At 42.7% G+C, this 20,652-nt stretch overlaps 1 pseudogene; it reads left to right on the top strand.

Annotated features, from left to right (window-relative positions):
* Positions 1–1,802: 1,802 nt before the first annotated feature.
* LOC110285101 (kinectin-like) lies at positions 1,803–20,246 on the top strand (annotated as a pseudogene).
* The last annotated feature ends 406 nt before the right edge of the window (positions 20,247–20,652 follow it).

A 20,652-nucleotide genomic window follows, 5' to 3' on the forward strand; every position in this document is an offset into this window, starting at 1 on the left:
CTGCCATGTCATCCCGGCCTGATTCCTGCTGTGCATGATTCTGCATAAGCTCACATTAAGAGAAGACTCTTATCTCCTTGTACAAAGCTCAAGTCTAAGTGGATCAAGGAACTCCACAAAAAACCAGAGACTCTGAAACTTATAGAGGAGAAAGTGGGGAAAACCTTGAAGATATAGACACAGGGGGAAAATTCCTGAACAGAACAGCAGAACAGAACAGCAATGGCTTGTGCTATAAGATCAAGAATTGACAAATGGAACCTTATAAAATTACAAAGCTTCTGTAAGGCAAAAGACACTGTCAATAAGACAAAAAGGCCTCCAACAGATTGGGAAAGGATCTTTACCAATTCTAAATCTGATAGGGGACTTATATCCAATATATACAAAGAACTCAAGAAGATGGACTCCAGAAAATCAAATAAACCTATTTAAAAATGGAGAACGGAGCTAAACAAAGAATTCTCAATTGGGGAATACCAAATGTCTGAGAAACACCTCAAAAAATGTTCAACATCCTTAATCATCAGGATCAAAACAAATCAAAACAACCCTGAGATCCCACCTCAAACCAGTCAGAATAGCCAAAATCAAAAATTCAGATGACAGCAGATGTTGGCAAGGCTGTGGAGAAAGAGGGACACTCCTCCATTGCTGGTGGAATTGCAAGCTGGTACAACCACTCTGGAAATCAGTCTGACAGTTCCTCAGAAAATTGGACAGAGTACTACTGGAAGATCCAGCAATACCTCTCCTGGGTATATCCCCAGAAGATATTCCAACTTGTAATAAAGACACATGTTCCACTATGTTCATAGAAGCCTTATTTATAATAGCCAGAAGCTAGAAAGAACCCAGATGTCCCTCAGTAGAAGAATGGATACAGAAAATGTGTTACATTTACACATGGAGTACTACTCAGGTATTAAAAACAATGAATTTATGAAATTCTTAAGCAAATGGATGGATCTGGAGGATATCATCCTGAGTGAGGTAACCCAATCACAAAATAACACACATGATATGCACTCACTGATAAGTAGATATTAGCCCAGAAACTTAGAATACCCAAAATATAATTTACAAAACACATGGAAACTCAAGAAGAAGGAAGGCCAAAGTGTGGATACTTAGTTCCTTCTTAGAATGAGGAACAAAATACCCATGAAAGGAGCTACCGAGACAAAGTTTGGAGCAGAACCTGAAAGAATGACTATCCAGAGACTGCCCCACTTGGAGATTCACCCCATAAACAACCACCAAACCCAGACACTAGGCAGATGCCAACAAGAGCCTGCTGACAGGAGCCTGATATAGCTGTCTTCTTCGAGGCTCTGCCAGTGCCTGGCAAATACAGAAGTAGATGCTCACAGTCATCCACTGGACAAAGTACAAGGTCCTCAATGAAGGAGCCAGAGAAATACCCAGGGAGCTGAAGTGGACTGAAGCCCCATAGAAGGAACCTCAATATGAACTAACCAGTACCCCCCAGAGCTCCTTGGAACTATACCACCAATCAAAGAAAACACATGGTGGAACTTGTGGTTCTATCTATATATGTAGCAGAGGATGGCCTAGTTAATCATAAATGGGAGGAGAGGCCCTTGGTCCTATGAAGGCTCTATGCCCAAGTATAAGGGAATGCCAGGACCAGGAATGGGAGTAGGTGGGTTGGGGAGCAGGGGGAGGGGATAGGGGATTTTCAGGGTGGGGGACTAGGAAAAAGGGTAACATTTGAAATGTAAATAAAGAAAATATCTAATAAAAATTTTTTTTAAAACAAGAGAGAGAGTGAGAAGACCATGAAGCTGTATGAGTCAACGTATTTCATTGTCCTCATCCCTTCAGTAGTTATTACCGTCATTTTCCTTTTCTTCCAGCTTTTCATGAAAGAAACATTGTATGATGAAGTTCTTACAAAACAAAAAATGAGAAAAGTTGATTTCTACAAAAACAGATCAAAAGAAGGCAGAAAAGAAGAATAAAAAGAAGAAATCCAGGACACTCGCCAGCTACCCACAACACCCGCCACAGGATCTTAAGACTTCTGGTGAGTGGAGCACAGCTTCTGCTCCAATCCAATTGCGCGGGACCTGAGACTGCATTAGTTAGGGAAGCAGAAACCGGCCTGAGTAGGGCCACAGGCAATATCCGGCCGGATCAGCACCGGGGTAGCGGGAGCGCAGGGTTGCCTGACACCCGCCAGCTACCCACGACCCCCGCCGCAGGATTTTGGGACTGCTGGTGAGCGGAACACAGCTTCTGCTCCAATCCAATTGCGCGGGACCTGAGACTGCATTAGTTAGGGAAGCAGAAACCGGCCTGAGTAGGGCCACAGGCCTCATCCAGCCAGGTCAGCACCGGGGTAGCGGGAGCGCAGGGTTGCCTGACACCCACCAGCTACCCACGACCCCCGCCGCAGGATTTTGGGACTGCTGGTGAGTGGAACACAGCTTCTGCTCCAATCCAATTGCGCGGGACCTGAGACTGCATTAGTTAGGGAAGCAGAAACCGGCCTGAGTAGGGCCACAGGCCTCATCCGGCCGGATCAGCGCCGGGGTAGCGGGAGCACAGGGTTGCCTGACACCCGCCAGCTACCCACGACCCCCGCCGCAGGATTTTGGGACAGCTGGTGAGTGGAACACAGCTTCTGTTCCAGTCCAATCACGCGGGACCTGAGACTGCTCTGGTTGGGGAGAGAGAAATCCGGCCTACATAGGGCCACAACCCTCTTCCGGTCAGAAAAGCACCGGGGCAGCTGGGGCGCAGGGTCGGCTGACACTCACCAGCTACCCACAACACCCACCACAGGATCTTAAGACTTCTGGAGAGTGGAACACAGCTTCTGCTCCAATCCAATTGCACGCGGGACCAGAGACTGCATTAGTTAGGGAAGCAGAAAAACGGCCTGTGTAGGACCACAGGCCTCTTCCGGCTGGTCCAGCACCGGGGTACCGTCAGCTACCCACGACCCCCACCGCAGGATTTAGAGACTGCTGGTGAGTGGAACACAGCTTCTGCTCCAATCTTTAAACAGTGACAACGATAACAACTAACCCCAGAGATTACCAGATGGCGAAAGGTAAACGTAATAATCTTACTAACAGAAACCAAGACCACTCACCATCATCAGAACCCAGCACCCCCACTTCGCCCAGTCCAGGGCACCCCAACACACCGGAAAAGCTAGACACGGATTTAAAAGCATATCTCCTGATGATGATAGAGAACTTCAAGAAGGACTTTAATAACACACTTAAAGAAATGCAGGAGAACACTGCTAAACAGGCAGAAGACAATAAAGAGAAAGCACAAAAATCCCTTAAAGAATTGCAGGAGAACACTGCTGAAGAGTTAGAAATCCTTAAAGAAAAACACGATAACATAATCAAACAGGTAGAAGTCCTTAAAGAAAAACAGGAAAACACATCCAAACAGATGATGGAAATGAACAAAACCATACTAGACCTAAAAAGGGAAGTAGACACAATAAAGAAAACCCAAAATGAGGCAACACTGGAGATAGAAACCCTAGGAAAGAAATCTGGAACCATAGATACGAGCATCAGCAACAGAATACAAGAGATGGAAGAGAGAATCTCAGGTGCAGAGGATTCCATAGAGAACATCGGCACAACAATCAAGGAAAATGTAAAACGCAAAAAGATCCTAACTCAAAACATCCAAGAAATACAGGACGCAATGAGAAGACCAAACCTACGGATAATAGGAGTGGATGAGAATGAAGATTTTCAACTCAAAGGACCAGCAAACATCTTCAACAAAATTATAGAAGAAAACTTCCCAAATCTAAAGAAAGAGATGCCCATGAACATACAAGAAGCCTACAGAACTCCAAATAGACTGGACCAGAAAAGAAATACCTCCCGACACATAATAATCAGAGCAACAAATGCTCTAAATAAAGATAGAATACTAAAAGCAGTAAGAGAAAAAGGCCAAGTAACATATAAAGGCAAGCCTATCAGAATTACACCAGATTTTTCACCAGAGACTATGAAAGCCAGAAGATCCTGGACGGATGTTATACAGACACTAAAAGAACACAAATTCCAGCCCAGGCTACTATACCCAGCCAAACTCTCAATTAACATAGATGGAGAAACCAAAGTATTCCACGACAAAACCAAATTCACACATTATCTCTCCACGAATCCAGCCCTTCAAAGGATAATAACAGAAAAAAACCAATACAAGGACAGGAACCACGCCCTAGAAACAACAAGAAGGTAATCCCTCAACAAACCTAAAAGAAGACAGCCACAAGAACAAAATGCCAACTTTAACAACAAAAATAACAGGAAACAACAATTACTTTTCCTTAATATCTCTTAATATCAATGGACACAACTCCCCGATAAAAAGACATAGACTAACAAACTGGCTACACAAACAAGACCCAACATTTTGCTGCTTACAGGAAACTCATCTCAGAGAAAAGGATAGACACTACCTCAGAATGAAAGGCTGGAAAACAATTTTCCAAGCAAATGGCATGAAGAAACAAGCTGGAGTAGCCATTCTAATATCTGATAAGATTGACTTCCAACCCAAAGTCATTAAAAAAGACAGGGAGGGACACTTCATACTCATCAAAGGTAAAATCCTCCAAGAGGAACTATCAATCCTGAATATCTATGCTCCAAATACAAAGGCAGCCACATTCATTAAAGAAACTTTAGTAAAGCTCAAAGCACACATTGCACCTCATACAATAATAGTGGGAGACTTCAACACACCACTTTCACCAATGGACAGATCATGGAAACAGAAACTAAACAGGGACACAGTGAAACTAAGAGAAATTATGAATCAAATGGATCTGGCAGATATCTACAGAACATTCTATCCTAAAACAAAAGGATATACCTTCTTCTCAGCACCTCATGGTACCTTCTCCAAAATTGACCACATAATTGGTCACAAAGCAGGCCTCAACAGATATAAAAATATTGAAATTGTCCCATGCATCCTATCAGATCACCATGGACTAAGGCTGATCTTCAATAACAAAATAAATAACAGAAAGCCAACCTTCACGTGGAAACTGAACAACACTCTTCTCAATGATACCTTGGTCAAGAAAGGAATAAAGAAAGAAATTAAGGACTTTTTAGAGTTCAATGAAAATGAAGCCACAACATACCCAAACTTATGGGACGCAATGAAAGCATTTCTAAGAGGAAAACTCATAGCTCTGAGTGCCTCCAAAAGGAAACTAGAGAGAGCACACATTAGCAGCTTGACAACACACCTAAAAGCACTAGAACAAAAGGAAGCAAATTCACCCAAGAGGAGTAGACGGCAGGAAATAATGAAACTCAGGGGTGAAATCAACCAAGTGGAAACAAGAAAAACTATTCAAAGAATCAACCAATCAAGGAGCTGGTTCTTTGAGAAAATCAACAAGATAGATAAACCCTTAGCCAGACTCACTAGAGGGCACAGGGAAAGCATCCTAATTAACAAAATCAGAAATGAAAAAGGAGACATAACAACAGATCCTGAAGACATCCAAAACACCATCAGATCCTTCTACCAAAGGCTATACTCAACAAAACTGGAGAACCTGGATGAAATGGAGAAGTTCCTAGACAGATACCAGGTACCAAAGTTGAATCAAGATCAGGTTAATGATCTAAACAGCCCTATATCCCCCAAAGAAATAGAAGCAGTCATTAATAGTCTCCCAACTAAAAAAAGCCCAGGACCAGATGGGTTTAGTGCAGAGTTCTATCAGACCTTCAAGGAAGATCTAATCCCAGTTCTTCACAAACTATTCCACAAAATAGAAACAGAAGGTACTCTACCCAACTCATTCTATGAAGCCACAATTACTCTGATACCTAAACCACAAAAAGACCCAACAAAGATAGAAAACTTCAGACCAATATCCCTTATGAATATTGATGCAAAAATCCTCAATAAAGTTCTTGCTAACCGAATCCAAGAACACATCAAAACAATCATCCATCCTGACCAAGTAGGTTTCATCCCAGGGATGCAGGGATGGTTCAATATACGGAAATCCATCAACGTAATCCAGTATATAAACAAACTCAAAGACAAAAACCACATGGTCATCTCGTTAGATGCGGAAAAAGCATTTGACAAGATCCAACACCCATTCATGATAAAAGTCTTGGAAAGATCAGGAATTCAAGGCCCATACCTAAACATGATAAAAGCAATCTACAGCAAACCAGTAGCCAACATCAAAGTAAATGGTCAGAAGCTTGAAGCAATCCCTCTAAAATCAGGGACTAGACAAGGCTGTCCACTTTCTCCATACCTATTCAACATTGTACTTGAAGTCCTAGCCAGAGCAATTCGACAACAAAAGGAGATCAAAGGGATACAAATTGGAAAAGATGAAGTCAAAATATCACTTTTTGCAGATGATATGATAGTATATATAAGTGACCCTAAAAATTCCACCAGAGAACTCCTAAGCCTGATAAACAGCTTCGGTGAAGTAGCTGGATATAAAATTAACTCAAACAAATCAATGGCCTTTCTCTACACAAAGAATAAACAGGCTGAGAAAGAAATTAGGGAAACAACACCCTTCTCAATAGTCACAAATAATATAAAATATCTTGGCGTGACTCTAACTAAGGAAGTGAAAGATCTGTATAATAAAAACTTCAAGTCTCTGAAGAAAGAAATTATAGAAGATCTCAGAAGATGGAAAGATCTCCCATGCTCATGGATTGGCAGGATCAACATTGTAAAAATGGCTATCTTGCCAAAAGCAATCTACAGATTCAATGCAATCCCCATCAAAATTCCAAATCAATTCTTCAACGAATTAGAAAGTGCAATCTGCAAATTCATCTGGAATAACAAAAAACCTAGGATAGCAAAAACTCTTCTCAAGGATAAAAGAACCTCTGGTGGAATCACCATGCCGGACCTAAAGCTCTACTACAGAGCAATTGTGATAAAAACTGCATGGTACTGGTATAGTGACAGACAAATAGACCAATGGAATAGAATTGAAGACCCAGAAATGAACCCACACACCTACGGTCACTTGATCTTCGACAAGGGAGCTAAAAACATCCAGTGGAAGAAAGACAGCATTTTCAACAAATGGTGCTGGCACAACTGGTTGTTAACATGTAGAAGAATGCGAATCGATCCATTCCTATCTCCTTGTACTAAGGTCAAGTCTAAGTGGATCAAGGAACTTCACATAAAACCAGAGACACTGAAACTTATAGAGGAGAAAGTGGGGAAAAGCCTTGAAGATATGGGCACAGGGGAAAAATTCCTGAATAGAACAGTAATGGCTTGTGCTGTAAGATCGAGTATTGACAAGTGGGACCTCATTAAACTACAAAGCTTCTGCAAGGCTAAAGACACCATCAATAAGACAAAAAAACCACCAACAGATTGGGAAAGGATCTTCACCTATCCTAAATCAGATAAGGGACTAATATCCAATATATATAAAGAACTCAAGAAGGTGGACTCCAGAAAGTCAAATAACCCCATTAAAAAATGGGGCTCAGAACTGAACAAAGAATTCTCGCCTGAGGAATACCGAATGGCAGAGAAGCACCTGAAAAAATGTTCAACATCCTTAATCATCAGGGAAATGCAAATCAAAACAACCCTGAGATTCCACCTCACACCAGTCAGAATGGCTAAGATCAAAAATTCAGGTGACAGCAGATGCTGGCGAGGATGTGGAGAAAGAGGAACACTCCTCCATTGTTGGTGGGATTGCAAGCTTGTACAACCACTCTGGAAATCAGTCTGGCGGTTCCTCAGAAAATTGGACATAGTACTACCGGAGGATCCAGCAATACCTCTCCTGGGCATATATCCAGAAGATGTCCCAACCGGTAAAAAGGACACATGCTCCACTATGTTCATAGCAGCCCTATTTATAATAGCCAGAAGCTGGAAAGAACCCAGATGTCCCTCAACAGAGGAATGGATACAGAAATTATGGTACATTTACACAATGGAGTACTACTCAGCTATTAAAAAGAATGAATTTATGAAATTCCTAGCCAAATGGATGGACCTGGAGGGCATCATCTTGAGTGAAGTAACACAATCACAAAAGAACTCACACAATATGTATTCATTGATAAGTGGATATTAGCCCAAAACTTAGGATACCCAAGATATAAGATACAATTTGATAAACGCATGAAACTCAAGAAGAATGAAGACCAAAGTGTGGACACTGTGCACCTTCTTAGAATTGGGAACAAAACACCCAGGGAAGGAGTTACAGAGACAAAGTTCGTAGCTGTGATGAAAGGATGGACCATTTAGAGACTGCTGTATCCAGGGATCCGTCCCATAATCAGCTTCTAAACGCTGACACCATTGCATACACTAGCAAGATTTTGCTGAAAGGACCCAAATATAGCTGTCTCTTGTGAGATGATGCCGGGGCCTAGCAAACACAGGAGTGGATGTTCACAGTCAGCTATTGGATGTATCACAGGGCTCCCAATGGAGAAGCTAGAGAAAGTACCCAAGGAGCTAAAGGGATCTGCAACCCTATTGTTGGAACAACATGATGTACTAACCAGTACCCCGGAGCTCTTGTCTCTAGCTGCATATGTATCGAAAGATGGCCTAGTCGGCCATCAATGGAAAGAGAGGCCCATTGGACTTGCAAACTTTATATGCCCCAATATAGGGGAATGCCAGGGCCAAAAGAATGGGAATGGGTGGGTAGGGAAGTGGGGGGCGCTATGGGGGACTTTTGGGATAGTATTGGAAATGTAATTGAGGAAAATATGTAATAAAAATATATTAAAAAAAAAATTATAAGCATGGGTGATTGGGACGGTGGGGAGGAGCCGGAAGGAGGCAGGGGAGGGAATCCATGATTGGAATATATTGTATGAACGAAGTATTTTCAATAAAAAGGAAGAACTTTCCTAAAAAAAAAAAAAAAAATTTAAAAAAAAAAAAAAAAAGAAGAAGAAATCCAGAATGAGGCCCTTCATGAATCTGATTCTGAGCATGTATCTCGGGACTTTAAATTATCCAATGCTTCACCCATGGAGGATGAACAGTTTGTACTTGCTCCATTGAATGTGGTTGAAACTTCCAGTAGTGTTAGGGAAAGAAAGAAGGAGAAGAAACAAAAACCTTCACTTGAAGAGCAGATCACCTTGGCTCCGGGACTCCGCCGAACTTAGTCTACAGGTTAGAGTGAGGACCACAGAGGCAGACAGCTTCTGGGACAGGCGGGAGCCACAGAGCCGCTGAGGCAGCACCCTTTTGGGGCCGCAGACATCCGGCACCCTCCCAGTCGGAGGACAGTGACCTGCCCTGCAGGGAGCACCATCTTGGCTCCGGGACTCCGCCGAGCTTAGTCTCTACAGGTCAGAGTGGGGACCACGGGGGCAGACGGCTTCTGGGACAGGCAGGAGCCACAGAGCCGCTGAGGCAGCACCCTTTTGGGGCCGCAGACTTCCGGCACCCTCCCAGCCGGAGGACAGAGACCTGTACTGCAGAGAGTGCCATCTTGGCTCCGGGACTCCGCCGAACTTAGTCTACAGGTTAGAGTGAGGACCACAGAGGCGGACAGCTTCTGGGATAGGCAGGAGCCACAGAGCCGCTGAGGCAGCACCCTTTTGGGGCCGCAGACATCCGGCACCCTCCCAGTCGGAGGACAGTGACCTGCCCTGCAGGGAACTCCATCTTGGCTCCGGGACTCCGCCGAGCTTAGTCTCTACAGGTCAGAGTGGGGACCACGGGGGGCAGACGGCTTCTGGGACAGGCGGGAGACACAGAGCTGCTGAGGCAGCACCCTTTAGGGGCCTCAGTCATCCGGCACCCTCCCAGTCGGAGGACAGTGACCTGCCCTGCAGGGAGCGCCATCTTGGCTCCGGGACTCCGCCGAACTTAGTCTACAGGTTAGAGTGAGGACCACAGAGGCAGACAGCTTCTGGGACAGGCGGGAGCCACAGAGCCGCTGAGGCAGCACCCTTTTGGGGCCGCAGACATCCGGCACCCTCCCAGTCGGAGGACAGTGACCTGCCCTGCAGGGAGCGCCATCTTGGCTCCGGGACTCCACCGAGCTTAGTCTCTACAGGTCAGAGTGGGGACCACGGGGGCAGACGGCTTCTGGGACAGGCGGGAGCCACAGAGCCGCTGAGGCAGCACCCTTTTGGGGCCGCAGACTTCCGGCACCCTCCCAGCCGGAGGACAGAGACCTGCCCTGCAGAGAGCGCCATCTTGGCTCAGGGACTCCGCCGAACTTAGTCTACAGGTTAGAGTGAGGACCACAGAGGCAGACAGCTTCTGGGATAGGCGGGAGCCACAGAGCCGCTGAGGCAGCACCCTTTTGGGGCCGCAGACATCCGGCACCCTCCCAGTCGGAGGACAGTGACCTGCCCTGCAGGGAGCGCCATCTTGGCTCCGGGACTCCGCCGAGCTTAGTCTCTACAGGTCAGAGTGGGGACCACGGGGGCAGACGGCTTCTGGGACAGGCAGGAGCCACAGAGCCGCTGAGGCAGCACCCTTTTGGGGCCGCAGACTTCCGGCACCCTCCCAGCCGGAGGACAGAGACCTGCCCTGCAGAGAGTGCCATCTTGGCTCCGGGACTCCTCTGAACTTAGTCTACAGGTTAGAGTGAGGACCACAGAGGCAGACAGCTTCTGGTATAGGCGGGAGCCACAGAGCCGCTGAGGCAGCACCCTTTTGGGGCCGCAGACATCCGGCACCCTCCCAGTCGGAGGACAGTGACCTGCCCTGCAGGGAACTCCATCTTGGCTCCGGGACACCGCCGAGCTTAGTCTCTACAGGTCAGAGTGGGGACCACGGGGGCAGACGGCTTCTGGGACAGGCGGGAGCCACAGAGCTGCTGAGGCAGCACCCTTTAGGGGCCGCAGACATCCGGCACCCTCCCAGTCGGAGGACAGTGACCTGCCCTGCAGGGAGCGCCATCTTGGCTCCGGGACTCCGCCGAACTTAGTCTGTACAGGTCTGCTGACAGAGGATACTCAGAATCCCCAGAAGAACAACCTCTGAACAGAGACAACTATAACAACTCCAGAGATTACCAGATGGCGAGAGGTAAAGGTAAGAATCTTACTAACAGAAACCAAGACCACTCACCATCATCAGGACCCAGCACTCCCACTTCGCCCAGTCCAGGGCACCCCAACACACCTGAAAAACTAGACCTGGATTTAAAAGCATATCTCATGATGATGGTAGAGGACATCAAGAAGGACTTTAAAGAACTACAGGAGAACATGGCTAAAGAGTTACAAGTCCTTAAAGAAAAACAGGAAAACACAACCAAACTGGTAGAAGTCCTTAAAGAGAAACAGGAAAACACATCCAATCAGATGATGGAAATGAACAAAACCATACTAGACCTAAAAAGGGAAGTAGACACAATAAAGAAAACCCAAAATGAGGCAACACTGGAGATAGAAACCCTAGGAAAGAAATCTGGAACCATAGATGCAAGCATCAGCAACAGAATACAAGAGATGGAAGAGAGAATCTCAGGTGCAGAAGATTCCATAGAGAACATGGGCACAACAATCAAGGAAAATGGAAAATGCAAAAAGATCCTAACTCAAAACATCCAGGAAATACAGGACACAATGAGAAGACCAAACCTACGGATAATAGGAGTGGATGAGAATGAAGATTTTCAACTCAAAGGACCAGCAAACATCTTCAACAAAATTATAGAAGAAAACTTCCCAAATCTAAAGAAAGAGATGCCCATGAACATACAAGAAGCCTACAGAACTCCAAATAGGCTGGACCAGAAAAGAAATACCTCCCGACACATAATAATCAGAACAACAAATGCACTAAATAAAGATAGAATACTAAAAGCAGTAAGAGAAAAAGGCCAAGTAACATATAAAGGCAAGCCTATCAGAATTACACCAGATTTTTCACCAGAGACTATGAAAGCTAGAAGATCCTGGACAGATGTTATACAGACACTAAAAGAACACAAATTCCAGCCCAAGCTACTATACCCAGCCAAACTCTCAATTAACATAGATGGAGAAACCAAAGTATTCCACGACAAAGCCAAATTCACACATTATCTCTCCACGAATCCAGCCCTTCAAAGGATAATAACAGAAAAAAACCAATACAAGGACAGGAACCACGCCCTAGAAACAACAAGAAGGTAATCCCTCAACAAACCTAAAAGAAGACAGCCACAAGAACAGAATGCCAACTTTAACAACAAAAATAACAGGAAACAACAATTACTTTTCCTTAATATCTCTTAATATCAATGGACTCAACTCCCCAATAAAAAGACATAGACTAACAAACTGGCTACACAAACAAGACCCAACATTTTGCTGCTTACAAGAAACTCATCTCAGAGAAAAAGATAGACACTACCTCAGAATGAAAGGCTGGAAAACAATTTTCCAAGCAAATGGTCTGAAGAAACAAGCTGGAGTAGCCATTCTAATATCAGATAAGATTGACTTCCAACCCAAAGTCATCAAAAAAGACAGGGAGGGGCACTTCATACTCATCAAAGGTAAAATCCTCCAAGAGGAACTATCAATCCTGAATATCTATGCTCCAAATACAAAGGCAGCCTCATTCATTAAAGAAACTTTAGTAAATCTCAAAGCACACATTGCACCTCATACAATAATAGTGGGAGACTTCAACACACCACTTTCACCAATGGACAGATCATGGAAACAGAAACTAAACAGGGACACAGTGAAACTAACAGAAGTTATGGATCAAATGGATCTGGCAGATATCTACAGAACATTTTACCCTAAAACAAAAGGATACACCTTCTTCTCAGCACCTCATGGTACCTTCTCCAAAATTGACCACGTAATTGAGCACAAAACAGGACTCAACAGATACAAAAACATTGAAATTGTCCCATGCATCCTATCAGATCACCATGGACTAAGGCTGATCTTCAATAACAAAATAAATAATAGAAAGCCAACCTTCACGTGGAAACTGAACAACACTCTTCTCAATGATACCTTGGTCAAGGAAGGAATAAAGAAAGAAATTAAGGACTTTTTAGAGTTCAATGAAAATGAAGCCACAACATACCCAAACTTATGGGACGCAATGAAAGCATTTCTAAGAGGAAAACTCATAGCTCTGAGTGCCTCCAAAAGGAAACTAGAAAGAGCACACATTAGCAGCTTGACAACACACCTAAAAGCACTAGAACAAAAGGAAGCAAATTCACCCAAGAGGAGTAGACGGCAGGAAATAATCAAACTCAGGGGTGAAATCAACCAAGTGGAAACAAGAAAAACTATTCAAAGAATCAACCAATCAAGGAGCTGGTTCTTTGAGAAAATCAACAAGATAGATAAACCCTTAGCCAGACTCACTAGAGGGCACAGGGAAAGCATCCTAATTAACAAAATCAGAAATGAAAAAGGAGACATAACAACAGATCCTGAAGACATCCAAAACACCATCAGATCCTTCTACCAAAGGCTATACTCAACAAAACTGGAGAACCTGGATGAAATGGAGAAGTTCCTAGACAGATACCAGGTACCAAAGTTGAATCAAGATCAGGTTAATGATCTAAACAGCCCTATATCCCCCAAAGAAATAGAAGCAGTCATTAATAGTCTCCCAACCAAAAAAAGCCCAGGACCAGATGGGTTTAGTGCAGAGTTCTATCAGACCTTCAAAGAAGATCTAATCCCAGTTCTTCACAAACTATTCCACAAAATAGAAACAGAAGGTACTCTACCCAACTCATTCTATGAAGCCATAATTACTCTGATACCTAAACCACAAAAAGACCCAACAAAGATAGAAAACTTCAGACCAATATCCCTTATGAATATTGATACAAAAATCCTCAATAAAATTCTTGCTAACCGAATCCAAGAACACATCAAAACAATCATCCATCCTGACCAAGTAGGTTTCATCCCAGGGATGCAGGGATGGTTCAATATACGGAAATCCATCAACGTAATCCAGTATATAAACAAACTCAAAGACAAAAACCACATGGTCATCTCGTTAGATGCGGAAAAAGCATTTGACAAGATCCAACACCCATTCATGATAAAAGTCTTGGAAAGATCAGGAATTCAAGGCCCATACCTAAACATGATAAAAGCAATCTACAGCAAACCAGTAGCCAACATCAAAGTAAATGGTCAGAAGCTTGAAGCAATCCCTCTAAAATCAGGGACTAGACAAGGCTGTCCACTTTCTCCATACCTATTCAACATTGTACTTGAAGTCCTAGCCAGAGCAATTCGACAACAAAAGGAGATCAAAGGGATACAAATTGGAAAAGATGAAGTCAAAATATCACTTTTTGCAGATGATATGATAGTATATATAAGTGACCCTAAAAATTCCACCAGAGAACTCCTAAGCCTGATAAACAGCTTCGGTGAAGTAGCTGGATATAAAATTAACTCAAACAAATCAATGGCCTTTCTCTACACAAAGAATAAACAGGCTGAGAAAGAAATTAGGGAAACAACACCCTTCTCAATAGTCACAAATAATATAAAATATCTTGGCGTGACTCTAACTAAGGAAGTGAAAGATCTGTATAATAAAAACTTCAAGTCTCTGAAGAAAGAAATTATAGAAGATCTCAGAAGATGGAAAGATCTCCCATGCTCATGGATTGGCAGGATCAACATTGTAAAAATGGCTATCTTGCCAAAAGCAATCTACAGATTCAATGCAATCCCCATCAAAATTCCAAATCAATTCTTCAACGAATTAGAAAGTGCAATCTGCAAATTCATCTGGAATAACAAAAAACCTAGGATAGCAAAAACTCTTCTCAAGGATAAAAGAACCTCTGGTGGAATCACCATGCCGGACCTAAAGCTCTACTACAGAGCAATTGTGATAAAAACTGCATGGTACTGGTATAGTGACAGACAAATAGACCAATGGAATAGAATTGAAGACCCAGAAATGAACCCACACACCTACGGTCACTTGATCTTCGACAAGGGAGCTAAAAACATCCAGTGGAAGAAAGACAGCATTTTCAACAAATGGTGCTGGCACAACTGGTTGTTAACATGTAGAAGAATGCGAATCGATCCATTCCTATCTCCTTGTACTAAGGTCAAGTCTAAGTGGATCAAGGAACTTCACATAAAACCAGAGACACTGAAACTTATAGAGGAGAAAGTGGGGAAAAGCCTTGAAGATATGGGCACAGGGGAAAAATTCCTGAATAGAACAGTAATGGCTTGTGCTGTAAGATCGAGAATTGACAAGTGGGACCTCATGAAACTACAAAGCTTCTGCAAGGCTAAAGACACCATCAATAAGACAAAAAAACCTCCAACAGATTGGGAAAGGATCTTCACCTATCCTAAATCAGATAAGGGACTAATATCCAATATATATAAAGAACTCAAGAAGGTGGACTCCAGAAAGTCAAATAACCCCATTAAAAAATGGGGCTCAGAACTGAACAAAGAATTCTCGCCTGAGGAATACCGAATGGCAGAGAAACACCTGAAAAAATGTTCAACATCCTTAATCATCAGGGAAATGCAAATCAAAACAACCCTGAGATTCCACCTCACACCAGTCAGAATGGCTAAGATCAAAAATTCAGGTGACAGCAGTTGCTGGCGCGGATGTGGAGAAAGAGGAACACTCCTCCATTGTTGGTGGGATTGCAAGCTTGTACAACCACTCTGGAAATCAGTCTGGCGGTTCCTCAGAAAATTGGACATAGTACTACCGGAGGATCCAGCAATACCTCTCCTGGGCATATATCCAGAAGATGTCCCAACCGGTAAAAAGGACACATGTTCCACTATGTTCATAGCAGCCCTATTTATAATAGCCAGAAGCTGGAAAGAACCCAGATGTCCCTCAACAGAGGAATGGATACAGAAATTATGGTACATTTACACAATGGAGTACTACTCAGCTATTAAAAAGAATGAATTTATGAAATTCCTAGCCAAATGGATGGACCTGGAGGGCATAATCTTGAGTGAAGTAACACAATCACAAAAGAACTCACACAATATGTATTCACTGATAAGTGGATATTAGCCCAAAACTTAGGATACCCAAGATTTAAGATACAATTTGCTAAACGCATGAAACTCAAGAAGAATGAAGACCAAAGTGTGGACACTGTGCACCTTCAAAAAATTTGGGAACAAAACACCCAGGGAAGGAGTTACAGAGACAAAGTTCGTAGCTTTGATGAAAGGATGGACCATTTAGAGACTGCCGTATCCAGGGATCCATCCCATAATCAACTTCTAAACGCTGACACCATTGCATACACTAGCAAGATTTTGCTGAAAGGACCCAAATATAGCTGTCTCTTGTGAGACGATGCTGGGGCCTAGCAAACACAGGAGTGGATGTTCACAGTCAGCTATTGGATGTATCACAGGGCTCCCAATGGAGAAGCTAGAGTAAGTACCCAAGGAGCTAAAGGGATCTGCAACCCTATTGTTGGAACAACATGATGTACTAACTAGAACCCCGGAGCTCTTGTCTCTAGCTGCATATGTATCGAAAGATGGCCTAGTCAGCCATCAATGGAAAGAGAGGCCCATTGGACTTGCAAACTTTATATGCCCCAATATAGGGGAATGCCAGGGCCAAAAGAATGGGAATGGGTGGGTAGGGAAGTGGGGGGCGCTATGGGGGACTTTTGGGATAGTATTGGAAATGTAATTGAGGAAAATATGTAATAAAAATATAAAAAAAAAAAAACCAGAAATACCATGCAACCCAGAAATTCCAGTCAGTGGGTCTCTACATAATGGATTCTAAGTCCTACTATAGAGATACTACATATTCTTGTTCATTTTCTGAGTGTTCATAACAGGGTATTAAAAACTAAGCTTACATTTCAACCTAATAAATAGAAAAAGAAAATATGGTACACAGAAAAAAAAAAAAAAAAAAAAAAAAAAAAAAGAAGAGCAGATCACCAAAGAAAGTGATGCATCAAAGATTTCAGGCAAAAAAGTAGAACTTGTCCTAGTTACAAGCAGCCCCACCCCAAGCAGCTGCCTTGAAGAAGAAAGCAGGGCAGAAGACATCTAAAAGTGGAAGCAATGAACAAGATTAAAAGATGTAAATGCTGATGGCACCTTTAAAAAAGCAAGAAGTATTACTTTTCCATCGAGACACTAAACAAGAAGGTGGACTAGGAAAGAAGAAAGACTTGTCAAAGAAGCAAAAGACAGAAAACATCTTGGTGGATGAGCCCCTTATTCATGCAACTACCTGCATTCCTTTGATGGATAATGCTAACTCAAATCTCGTGGTGGATAAGAGAGAAATTATTGATAGGATTAAACCTGATCATGTAGAAGGAATCCAGAAATCTAGAACAAAAAAAGCTGAAGATTGAAACTGACAAAGAAAATGCTGATGTGAAATTTAAAGATTTTCTTTTATCCTTGAAGACTGTGAAGTTTTCTGAAGATGAGGCTCTTTGTGTTGTAGACCTGCTGAAGGAAAAGTCTGGTATGATAAAAGATGCTTTAAAGAAGTCAAATAAAGGAGAATTGAGTGGTCTTCTGCATCAGCTTCAGGAGAAGGAGAAGCTGCTCATTGCCATGAAGGAAGATGCTACTGCCACAAAGGAGTGCTGTAAGCAGTTGACTCAGAAAATGATGACAGAGAACGAAAGAAGCAGTGTTGTTATAGCAAGGATGAAAGATCAGATTGGAACACTAGAAAAGAAACACAATATATTTCAAAACAAAATGCATGTCAGTTACCAAGAAACTCAGCAGTTGAAGATGAAGTTTCAGCAAGTTCAGGAACAAATGGAAGCAGAAATAGCTCATTTGAAGTAGGAAGATGGTATCCTGAGAGATGCTGTCAGTAACACTACAAACCAGCTGAAAAGCAAGCAGACTGCAGAGCTAAATAAACTGTGCCAAGATTGTGGGAGGCTGGTGAGCAAGCTGAATGAGAAGACAGGAAAGTTGCAGCAAGAGGGAGTCCAGAAGAAGAATGCAGAACAAGCTACTACCCAGTTGAAGGTTCAACTACAAGAAGCTGAGAGGCAGTGGGAAGACGTTCAAAGCTATGTCAGGAGGAGGATGGTAGAGCATGAGGCTGCACAGCAAGACTTACAAAGTAAATTTGTGGCCAAAGAAAATAAAGTCCAGAGTCTACATAGGAAGCTCACAGACACCTTGGTATCAAAACAGAAGTCGGAGCAAAGACTGACACAGTTAATGGAATCAGAGCAAAAGAGGGCAAGCAAAGAAGAGTCTCTGCAAATACAAATGCAGGAGATTTTGGAACAAAATGAGGCTTTGAAAGCTCAGATTCAACAATTCCATTCCCAGACAGCAGCTCAGATCTCTGCTTCAGTTCTAGCAGAAGACTTACATAAGGTGATTGCAGAAAAGAATAAACAGCTAAAGCAGACTGAAGATTCATTAGCAAGTGAACAGGATCATTTAGCAAGCAAGGAGGAGGAGCTTAAGGATGTACAGAATATTAATTTCTTATTAAAAGCTGAAGTGCAGAAATTGCAGGCCACACCTGAAGTGGAGAAGATGCAGAAGAATATTCACATAAAGGATGATAAAATAAGACTGCTTGGGGAGCTGCTGCAGCACGAGGTTGCCAGCAAAATGGAAGAATTTAAGATTCTGAATGACCAGAATAAATAAAGCATTATAATTGGAAGTTCAAAAGTTGCAGACCGTTGTTTCTCAACAACCTAATAAAGATGTTGTGGAACAAATGGAAAAATGCATTCAAGAAAAAGATGAGAAGTCAAGAACTGTCAAAGAATTGCTGGAAGCTAGACTCATTCAGGTGGTCACCAGAGAAGAATTGTTGAATGCCATAAGAACAGAGAACTCCACCCTGATGAGAGAAGTTCAAGAGTTGAAGGCTAAGCAGAGCCATCAGGTTTCTTTTGTGTCTCTAACTGAAGATCTTAAGAGAGTGACCCATGAGAATGATGGACAGACAGATCAAGTCTGTGGAAGAGCTTCTAGAAGTTGAACTTCTCAAAGTTGCTAATAAGGAGAAAACTGTTCAGGCTTTGAAACAGGAAATAGAAGTTATAAAAGAAGAAATGGGAATGCCCATCTTGAAAAGGCTCACCAGCTGTCTGTCACTTCTCAAGTCCAGAGCTGCAGAACTGATTAAGAGACAAGGAAGAGCAGGTGAACAGCATGCAGGTTGCTTTAGAAGACAGGGACAGAGACCTGACAGAGAGAGGGAAGAGCACACAGTTGAAGAACTGGAAAGTATGTTGAAAGAAAAGAAATTAAGAGAATAGAAGCTAAATTGAAAGACATAGAGAGTGATCTTTCTACGAAATCAGAGCTGTTAAAGGAGGTGCAAGATGAAAACAAATTATTTAAGTCCCAACTCAATCATCAGAACCACCAACAGGCATCTTTTCCCTCTCAAGAAAAATTACAAAGAGTAATTTCAGAAAAAGAGAAAGAAATAACTATCTCTGCAATGAGTTAGTCTTGGAAGAATGCTGCTGAACATCAGAGGAAAAAAAAAACAGTGAAAGACAGCAACAAGTAGAAGCTATTGAGTTTGAGTCCAAAGACCTTCTCAAGAGGTTATTTTCAATGGTGTCTATCCCTTCTAATTTGAATTACAGTGAAAGGTTGCATGGCTTTGAAGAGAAGGCAAAAGCGTGCATAGCTGGAACTTTGGACACAGAGGTGGTCAAGGTTTTGGAGCACAGACTGAAAGAAGCTAATGAAATGCACATGGTGCTACAGTTGGAATGTGAAAAATACAAATACAAATTGGTCCTTGCAGAAACAGAAGGGATTTTGCAAAAGCTTCAGAGAAGTGTGGAGCAAGAAGAAAGTAAGTGGAAAATTAAAGCTGAAGAATCTCAAAGGACGATGAAGCAGCTGAGAAGAGAAAGAGAACATTTGGAAATGGAGCAAGAGAAGGCTGAGATGGAGTGACCAACTTATGTGACAGAGAGCTCAAGACAGTTAAATGAAACACACTCAAAACTTCAAAACAAACAAACCGAGAGAAAGAAAGTAGCTGATGAGTTGCTGCATAAGGCTTAACAGTCACTAAACTTTCTTCACTCAAAAATTTCACTCAAAGCTGCTAGAGACACTGTTGTTACTGAGAATAGTGACATTTCCCTAGAAATGGAGACTCCTGAGAAAGAAATGTCTGTAAGTCTCAATCAGACTGTGACACAGTTACAGCAATTGCTTCAGGAAGTAAATTGACAACTCACAAAGGAGAAGTAATCCAGGTGTGGGGTACAGACACTAAGAACTGCTGCTTCCTTGTACATAACACAGTACAGATGACATTACTCAATGTAAAGTGATCTTCATGTCACTCAAGAAATGTTCCCTCTCATAGTTTCTAGGTGGCAGCTTTGACCACTCTTGTTTTGTTCCTTTTGTGTACACATTTTGAAGTCTTTTGGTTTAGACGGAAAGAACTATAGCATAGTTACTGCAGCCTCCTGGCAGGCAGCTTGGTTGTGATGTGGCTACGTGGGTTGGTCTGCTGCAGTGATGCCTTCAATTACCCTTTAATTGATTCTGATCCTACTTCAGGGCAAGTGTCCATGGGCATTTACCTTCTTTTTATGACTGGTTGCTTTTGGCTTTGTTTTATCAATGTTGGACTGAAAATAAAGGCATT

The sequence above is a fragment of the Mus caroli genome, unplaced genomic scaffold (genome assembly GCF_978045245.1).
Source record: "Mus caroli unplaced genomic scaffold, Mus_caroli_1 scaffold_19, whole genome shotgun sequence".
NCBI classification, from domain to species: Eukaryota; Metazoa; Chordata; class Mammalia; order Rodentia; family Muridae; genus Mus; species Mus caroli.